Source organism: Lathamus discolor, chromosome 15 (genome assembly GCF_037157495.1).
Source record: "Lathamus discolor isolate bLatDis1 chromosome 15, bLatDis1.hap1, whole genome shotgun sequence".
Lineage (NCBI taxonomy): Eukaryota > Metazoa > Chordata > Aves > Psittaciformes > Psittacidae > Lathamus > Lathamus discolor.
This window is the reverse complement of record NC_088898.1, coordinates 3,089,935-3,100,009: the sequence shown is the minus strand read 5'-3', so window position 1 is coordinate 3,100,009 and position 10,075 is coordinate 3,089,935.

The following is a 10,075-nucleotide window of genomic DNA, read 5'->3' as shown; positions in this document are numbered from 1 at the left end:
TACACACTGGACACTCAAGTAAGACTCAGTGCTTTGGCTGGGATCAAGGGCAGCTCTAGAGACTCTGGTAAGACCATTTCATTGGTGTTTCAAAGGAAAGGTCACAGCCAGCAAGTGGAAGCTAATAATTGGCACCTCATTGTGCTTTCACCTAAAATCAACCTAAAGGCCCCCAGAGAGCTCAGGATCCCAGGCTGCTGATCAAGCCCAGGGTGTGGGGTTCAGATCCTGGCCTGCTGGATGCTTCCTTTTGGACTTCTCAGCTTTCCAGAGGATTTCCTGCAGCCACATGCACACATGGGCACTGCCATATGTTTGTTCCTTGCCATGGCAGCAGTCGTTGCCACCAGTGCATGTAATCCATCATTGTATTGACACTAATTCCCACAAAGCAAATATTCTAGCCAGTCAGCTGTCTCCTTAAGGCAACTCCAGTTCCTGAAGTCAGCCTCCATCCATCTATCCATATCAAAATTAATCGGAAATAACAGAGTTCTTAGAGTTAAGAGGTGTCCATCCAGTGCAAGAAGACCTTACCAAGCAGACATATGACCTTGGGACAGTTAGATGGTAAAATCCCAATATACTTTTAGTGCCTGTAAATCTCTTTAATAAGCAGCTGAGGAAAGGGCAAATTGTGCTGTGCAGTATGGGAGATGCTGTCACTCTGGGTTAGCTTATTTTAAAACTGGTTGCAATTCTGTTTACATGCAGTCAATTTAAAAAATCAGCTCAGGTGCATTTTAAGAAGTGTTATGCTTACCAGTTAGTAAACCCTGATCTGCCACCCTCGAGGCACATCTTTCACACAACCCTTGGAAGAGCTTCCCAGCACATGGGCGAGCAACATGTTAAACTTTATAAATCAAGTGTTTGCCAAGTGGAGTAGAAAGCCATGTGTCTAAGCAAGATGCATTGAAAAATGGAACAAAGCACTGTGTGTGTCAGAGATCACTGGGTCGTGTTGCAAGCCTGTCCCTTGCAGAGTTATCCTTCAAAATAACATTCCCTAGCCCAGCTGTAGATGGTATTTCACTCCAACATTTGTTTCTTCCCACTTTCTACTGCACGAAACTGACCCTTTCTCTGACCCAGCTCCTCCTCATGGAGTTTAGTGTTACCCAAACTTTGTTTGAATTAGACTGGGTTCTCTGCTGAGACAGGGCTTAGAAGGCTACTGCAGTTCAGAGCTTCGGGGTACCCTTGTTTATCTGCATATGGATTTTTCTGCAAGGGGTGATTCCATGTAGTGTTTGAAATAAATGAAAGCACAGAGTCTTCATCCTAATAATTCCATCTTTGACTGTTCAACTACTTATTATTCAGAAAGAACAGTGAAGCAGTTGCTGCTTCTCTCTTGGCTAATGTTGGGTACTTTAAAAGGAGCAGTTGGGCTGTTTGCGAGTGCACAAGTAAGAACGGGAGCTTTCTGCTGCCTCTAATTCAGGCACTTCCTTGAGGGGTGCAGACAGAGGCCAAATGTCTCTCACATGCAGAAACTAAAACTTCCACTCACTTCTATAGGGCCAAAACACTTCTGCTTTCCAGTTCCACCAGCAAAACCTTTCACCAAATGCCATACCCCCTGCCTAAAGGGCACTGCAAACGGGCAGTTTGTAACTTCCACAAATTGAAGTCTGCGGCAGACTTAAGGCTGGGAATGGACAGTCTACCACTGAAAAAGGAACAGGACTGATGGACTTCTGAGTGTGTTCTCAGCCTGCGTATTTAACACATGCCTGGAACAGACACTCCAGTGCTAAACCTCCTCTCCTTTTCCTTCCCACACTCCTGAGATTCACATGTGTGAAGAGAAGTGTGAACTTGCTGTCCCATGAACTCCAGCTGGCTGAAATGCTGCTGGCTTCTGCTCCTGCAGGACCTCTGGGTCAGCTCTCCCAAAAGAAGATTAATTGGTGTTCAGGAAGCAATTAACACTGCATTGCAGTGATCTGGTTGTGGCACAACTTCCCGCTGTTCCAGCTGACAGGGAGATGTCAGTCCAGGACATGCCATGTCTGTCACTCTAGGCAAGCTGTTAACACATGTTACCACTCTCACATGGATCAAGGTATCAGAAGCAGCAATGCCTGGAAAAATCTGAGACAATGCTTCCACCTCCTCTGGACAAAGCCACCATATCACCACCTAACCAGCCTCCATGCACCTGTTACCCAGAAGACTGTTGTGTAGCTACACAGCAACCATGGACTGCCTAAGCTAGCTAGTAGCAGCCATCAAGTGAACAATTTGCTCTTTGGACTTTGGATTGTGGATGCAATTTCACATTCACATCGAGGACACGTGTTCAAGCTAATTCTTCAGGTTTCCAAACAGGCGTCCTTATTCTGCACACTGAAGGTCTGCACTGATTTGCTGTTGTGGCCAGACACCTTCATGTTTGGCAATGCCATGATTTGTCTAGTTCTCTCTATTTCTTCTCCCTCTCTCCTTTCAAGTCTGTCACATCAGGGCTGACCAAACTTTCTGATCCTACAGGCTTCACATCAAGAGTCTAGTACATCAGGGATATGTTCCCCAGGAATCTGAGCGGAGAGGGCACAAGTTCACAGGCAGGAAGAGCAATACCTCCCCAAGGGGACAGGGTGACCCAAGCATGTAGGTCTCAAGAGCCTGTTTGTATTGGCTCACCTCTTCACACAGCAAAACACACAATTCACCCTGCAGTCCTCACCCCACCATGCCCCTGTCTGCAGCAGTGTGGCCTGCCTTCAGCACGAGTCACACCTCAAATGCTTGCAAATAGGAAGCTGTACAAGAGCTCTGCAGCGAATATCTGCATCTCTTCTCCCTGTTCTGTGCACTGCTGAAAGCACAGTTTGGGATCGACCACTGAAGATCCACTGCAGACACTACTTTGTGGCATATGTCAATCTTAAGTTATATACCTGGGGAGATGGAACTAATAGCAAGGAAAAGATTTTCCTAACTTTCCTCTGTGGCTTTCCTGATGCCAGTCTGCTGGAAGAACTGCATCAGCAGAAGAGAAGCTTGAGCCTTGCTGACCAAATTAGGTTATTCTAATATCTCTCTCTACAATGGCTGATATGGTCAGCTGCTTCCCTTCCAGTTTCAGAACTGGTCCCAAAAAGCAGCTGAGACAACTTGTGTTGCTGTATTGCTTCCAGGGCCTTTGTATGGTCAGTAATTTGGGAGACTTTCAGTAGAGTGCCAAGTATGGAGTACTGTCCAGGGCTTAGAACTTGCATTAGTTGAGTAAAAATCTCTATTGCATGGATGCTGGTGCTCAGTCCTAGTGCTGGCTAAGCAATGCAGAACTCCCACTGCAGTTTCAGTGCACAGAACCCTGCTTGGTGTTAATTTCCTATGATACTCCACTGACAACTACAAGACATCTCAGATGAGAAGAAAGTCTTCCCTCCATAACCCCAGGCTCACATTTCTAAGGCAAATGATCCTATTCCAGTGCTATTTTGCTTTTCAGACTTGTTTGTAGAGTTAGATTTAACCAGGCTTTTATTTTGTTGTTTTTGTTTCTTAAATACCCCCAAGTGTCAGTGAGGTTTGTTTCAACAATCTCTTGTGGACATGCCAACCTTAATCTCACTCTTCCAGGCCCTTCTTATTGTCTGGGATGAAAGCTCAACACAGAGCCTCCCCTGCTAATTGCCAGCTTTATGTTTCCCAATGACAGGTGTATTGTCTGGAGGAACAGACCCAATTGTGTCCCTGCACAGTAGGGTATCAGCTGCTGATATTAGAAAGCCTTTCAGGGGAGCTTGGGCATGGCTGGTTATTTAGTGCCATCATTTATAACAAATCTGTGTAGCCTAGAAACTTTCAATAGAAAAAAATAGGACCTGCCTTTATTATTCATTTTTTTTTCCCCTCAAGCTACTTACTACTCCTAAATCTCCCATCCTCTTACCAGCAAGACAGAAAATTCGGTTCTGATCTTTGCAACACTAAATCTCTCTCATACCCTTTTCCCATAGTTTTCTACTAATGGGGTTTTGCGGGTTAACCAGACACCCACTGTGCATCTACTTTAACCTGTAATCACAGCTAGCAAAAAGTTTGCAAACTGTTATTCCTGTGGGATGCATTTTGAAGCAATGGGGCTAATCAATATGCAAGGGCTCAGATTTACAAACATCACAGAGAGGTAGTTTATATCCTCTAGACATCCTGCGTAACAGCCCTGAGGCAGGTAGCTTGCTTCTAGGGACAGTGAGTCTGTGTCTGCTTTATCAAGTGAAAAAGGGGCTCTGGTACTCCAAGTGAGGAAAGGCAGCAGCAAGAGAGCTCCTGAAAGATGAGAGGAAAAAATACAAGAATAATATTAGGCCCAGATTGCATCTGTCTTTCCCATTTTGTACATTAAAGGGTAAAGCTTTCCATACGTGACTGTTGCACAACAGCAGAGCTCCAGCCAGTACTGCAGCACCATGCGACCAGAAACGCAACAGACCATTAAGCAGATGGCCCAAGTTTTCGCTGCAGGAACCTGGCAATAGAAAAACCGTCTCTTTACTGGATTCAATCACGTCCGTCACAAGACAGGAGGGAGGGTCTACAAACAACCTGTGTAAGCAGTTCCACCTCAACTTACAGTAATACAGATGTCCAGAAAGAGGAAGTGTGTGATGTCTGTCTGAGCCCTGGGTGCCTCCACAGTTTTGGAGCAGCATTTTGGTCAGACAAGGACCGGCATCTGTGCATGGAGATTTCCCCTCATTTCTGCTCTCTCCCACACTGCGCAACATCAATATGTGCATCCAATAACCAGTGCTGGGAGACCTGTGCCTCCACACAGGTAGCATGCCAAGGAGCATCAGCTGCCTGCAGGGACACAGTGGGCTCGTAGGCTGGCCATAGAGTCACAGCACCTCCCTGCAATACACACTGGTGCCCAGCAAAGCAGACCTACCTTATGCCTCTTTACACAAAGCAACAGTGAGTGGTAGGAAAAGTAATTATGGCCTTTATAGCTTAAAGGCTCCAAGAAGGAACGAAGGCGTAGTACTTGGTAAGAAAGCACTGAAAGAACTGAAGATTAACAGGACATGTAATTACTTCCTCAAGGACAAGTCTCTGCTCAGAATCAGCTGTCACACACTTGCCTCTTTCCATCCCTTTTGGGTGCAATCCAGATGATCATTTGGATTTTCTAGTGTTCTGCAGGTAACTTACAGATAACCAACACCTACTTTTTGAAGTTTAGCCTGTCTTAAAAATGGCCGTACCTCTGCAGTCGTGTTCAGTCAACTCAGATGCATATTGACAGTCCAGATGGACTCCCCGCTTCACATCCCTTTTAATGACATGCAGCAGCATCTCAGAGAGCAGCACAGAGACCTCTTCATACCTGAAACTCTCTTCCTTCTCTTCCAACTCGTGTAGGTTTGCCAGCTCGTTCTGCCAGAACCTAAATAAAGCTGAAAACTTGATTCCAGCACTACTAACAGAAGGACTTTCGCAATTGTCAACAGAATACCAGAAATTCAGGCATGTCTCCTAAACAGTATTGACAAGTGATAGACAGTAGCATAATGATTTGAGTATCATAACACTAGAAAACAGTGTAAGATCAGCATTAGGCATTCTTGAGTTTCTAGCCCCACAACATTCAGCTGAAAGTATGCAAAGAGCTCCCTGGGTACTTCATTTTCCCCCTTCCTTGGAGAGAGACAGTCTATTTCTTATGTGTACACCTCCGCCAGCAACTTTTTCCCATTCAGAAAATGGCTCTTTCAGAAACTCTTGGGAACTTGCTTCACATTTCAGTGCATGGCCCCTTTGACTGCACCGCTTGTCTGTTCCCAGTTTAACCTCTTCTTTCAGACTTCAAAGTAATGAAGACACCCTCTCGGGCTCAACTCTATTTCATTATAGAGTTTCAACACCTCAGATAAATCCCCTGCTTTCGGAAGCTACAGTTGCACAACAAAGAAGATCCCTGAGGGATCACCTTCTGTCCTGACCCAGGCAAGCACTTACTCAATTAGCTTTGTTTTATCCACAGGTTGGTGAAGTTTTAGTCTATCTAGTTCTGATCTTGTCAGAATTGTATTTAAATTCTTCTGACAGATTCTTGGCCTGCAGCTCACTAACAGATCGTCGTTGAGGCAAGATGTTTGAAATTAGAGTGGTTTTGAACAGGAGAGACACATGGTGCGTTTATTCTCCAGTTCAGTGATTATCTTTCTGCCTGGCTCCACTCCTAACACAAGTTCACCTTGGGACATTACAGGAGTTGTTGGCTAGTTTGGGAACTAGTGAGTATTTATTGGAGTATACACAAGACACAGCCACAACCCGGGCCCAGGCACAACTGCAGTATGGGCTTTCAGCTTCTGGACAATTTGCATTGCCTCTGGCCAGCTCTAATGAAAACTACTCCCACACAGGGTTGGATGGTGCAGGGACCAGTATATTCTCTGCAGACAGACACTGAATGTAAGGGCAGTCAGCCGTTCATTTATCTGGACTTCAAGCAGCAGAGATACAAATGTGGCATGCAAAAGCAGTTCTTGGGCTTCTCTAATTGCCTGTCATTTCACATGCATGTGCCTGTGGTGATTTGTCGCCTTTCATTTTGAGCAGTTGTAGGCACCAGTCCCATAACCACAAGCTACTGGGCACCACACTCCCGCTAGTGCTCTACTGGGATCCTTGCTGACTTTTACCTAGCAGTGCTGCAGGCTTCACTGATGTACTACAGAGCACCTGAGACCATCTCAGAGTCTCATGCAGCTGTTGGGCTGACTGTGGCTGTCTGGCTGTCCTTTGAAAGCCTTCAACAAAGAGGTGCCAAGTTGTTCCATCAGAGAGTGCTGGAACAATGCAAACCTTCTGCCCATCACTCTAACCTCTTACACAAAGCCAATCCTGTATCTACAGGATCAAAAGCCTCATCCACAATGACTTCACTTTTTGCAACCCCCTTATTCTGGAGAGCAAAAAGTGATTTACACTTGTTACCCTGAAGAAACAGCATGGTTGTCTTTCATGCTGCAAGAGCAGATGCAAGCTTTGTAGAGTAAAACTGTACTAAAGATTTTGTTAAACATTCCAAGTTACCCAACGTCTCTTTAAATAAGGTCCAAGAATTTAAAATGTCATTTGGCACTCATGCACAAAGAAAACACTGAATACAAACTGGGAAGACAGGCAGGGTATAAATGCAGACACCAAAATACCTGAGAGTTTATACATTACATACACAAACTGGAAAGACATAGGCCTCAGCTTGAATGCCCACCTGCTGTGAAAAACACCAACATTCCTTGTATCCCAAGTAAGTTTTTAGAAATGAGTCTGGAGTGCTATTCAGCTTCTCTGTCAGATGTCTTGTAGGATGGTAAACCTGGATTGCAGCTTTGTTAAAGCTAGAAACAGACTTCAGGACTGCTTTAAAAAAAATAAAGAACTTTGCATCTTCAAGTTCCAGCACAGTTCATTGTAACCAGGCTAAGGTAAGTTCTGAAAGTAGCCCTAGATGCTCACAGAGGATACAGAAACTGCTGAACAGACCATTTGCTGTCTGTCAGGAGACCGTGCAATCACTCTTTCATGTATTAGTTCAGAACCTTAAAAACTACTTTAACTTGACACTCTTTTCCTCAGTGTTTTTTCTCCTAAATACTTTTAGACTTACCAAGAGACATTACGTCTCTTCCAATCCAGTGACAGTGGGTACCCAATGACAGTGGTTATGCCTTGTGATGCCACCAATTACCCCATCATCTGTTCAGAGGGACGCAGGGCAGTTGTCAGGGTTTAGTGGTCCTGATGGCACCTGTACTGGAGGACTCTGAAGGACTGTAGAAAACATCAACAGGACCACTGTGTATTCAGTGAAGGGCATCAACCCAGAAGCACTCTGCAATACAATGGGTGTGAAAAAGCCCGTGTAAGATATTCATAAAAGATCTTATTCTTAAGACCACCGGTTGTATTTACATAAATGGCACTGGAAGTAGGTATCCTATAAAGCTGAGAGGTAGAAACAAGCATTTGTCTGAATCTCAGCTGGCCATTAACCAGCAATAGATGGAGCTAGTGATGCACTGAGACGGCTTTGAACTAAGGAAGAGATGTACCTGCACATCTGCAAAAAAGCCAGTCTCATACCTGGGAGCATAGGAAAAGAGACTATATTACTAGAAAGTAAAACAATAATTGTAGGACATCTGCTTAGTTGTCAAGGACCAAGAGGGAAATAAAGCTGTTGTCCCCTCTAGCTAAAACCTGCTGTTTCTTTTTCCCCAGACTCCCAACCACCAACTGCTCTACAGTTTGTATGCCAATCCAATTTTGACGCCTGTAATTCACCCCAGAGACTGTTTATTTTAACTTTATCAAATGAAGGGAAAAACAACTGTGTTAGAATAAAAAAAGAGCATCTGGCAGCAGGATATTCTTTTCTCTCAGGCAGCTTCCCAGCCTAACCGGTACACAAGAAAATGGGATTTTAGTTACTCAAGTGTTGAAAGAAAAAGGAGAAGAGTGTGAAGAGTGCAGGTTCTCTCTGTGCTTATCTTAAAAAGGTCTTTCATGGTCTCCTGGAACAAATGCTACCAGTGTATTGTGCTCCAGTTCAAAAGAGGCACCTGAGCCTGCAGGATGCAGCAGCAATGAATCCACACAGAGGACATTGTCCGATGTAGCCTAAGCCAAAAAAGTGACCCCTGGAACTACACCAGATCAGTAATGTACCCCCAGGAACCCCTGGCCAGTGTGGGACAGAGCAACACAGCTTTCTGAGAATCAACACAAATGAAAGGGCACTCAGGAAAACAGGCACATCCATTTCTTTTTCCAGATTTTGATTATCAGGCACCTTCCCCCCAAACCCCAGTGGCACAGCAACTTTGAGCAATGTCAGCACATGTCACAGAGTTCTCCATCTGCAAAGTGTCCTCAGTGAGAGCTTGTAAATTACAGCACCCCTCACTTCCCAACCGCTAACATAAGCTGATTCCTTCATATTTCATGCCAGGACTTTCCTATTCACTGGCAGGGGCTAGTACCACACTTGGCTCTGCAGCTTCTCCAGTCTGAACACAATGGGGTTTTTTTCCTGCAAGGCTGGCACAACCAAGGAGGTTGGGGCTTGGTTTTCTTCCCCATGGCTGGTTTTGCTCCCTCCCATTGGCAAGCATTGGCGATTGCTCCTGGAAGCAAAAGCAGACATTGCACAATAGCTTTGCCCACTCACCCCATTTTTGTTTGCACACTTTCATCTCAGTAATGCACTGATGGAGAATGCTCATTTTGAAATAATTAACGGGACACTGCAGACGTGTAGATTTGGCCTGGACAATGGGACCCCAGCTTCATTTTTAGTCTACCTGCTAATTGGGTACTGTTCAGGAGACATCTGACTTGCTTCTGACGCAAGAGCTGTGGTTCCTGTTGGAATGAAACGTGGGCCTGCTCCTCTCAGCAACACCATCTATTCTACTGATGCCATGTTCTGAGCATTAACTAACTTGAGAAGGCAGGTGCTTTACTCGGTGAAATACTTGGAGGAAGTTCCCTTTAGGAAAGAAGCTGATGTGCTACTTACTTGTGTTGTTCTACAGGAGAAAGCCCCCCACAATTAGCATTTTATGTTCAGAACAAATAACATTTCACTTTATTTTTATTCAACAAGATTTTTAATTTCAGGCATTTATACACATAGATATAGATATATACTGAAAGCAGATTAGATATGTGATAGGCTTTGAACAAATCACAGCACATGTCTGCCTTGCTCTAAAGTGCATCCTTTCTTGAGCCGTTGCAACAAGTTCTTTTCTTGAGTGATACATTAGGGCATTCATTTTAACAGGTCAGTGAGCTGGAGGAAGAGCTAAAACAGAGGTCAGATGTATTTTATCCAGAAAACACTGGATTAATTTTATTGACTTCCTTGATGTACAACATGACTTCTCTAGCTTTGAAAAGGGGCATTTCTCTCTTTTCTTCCACCGCATTACCATTACATTAACAGCACGGAAATTTTAGGCAGGTTCCCATTTGCTCATGCTATTATAGGCTCTTTGTAAGATATAAAAGTTTGGGAATTTTCAACCTTTAAGCT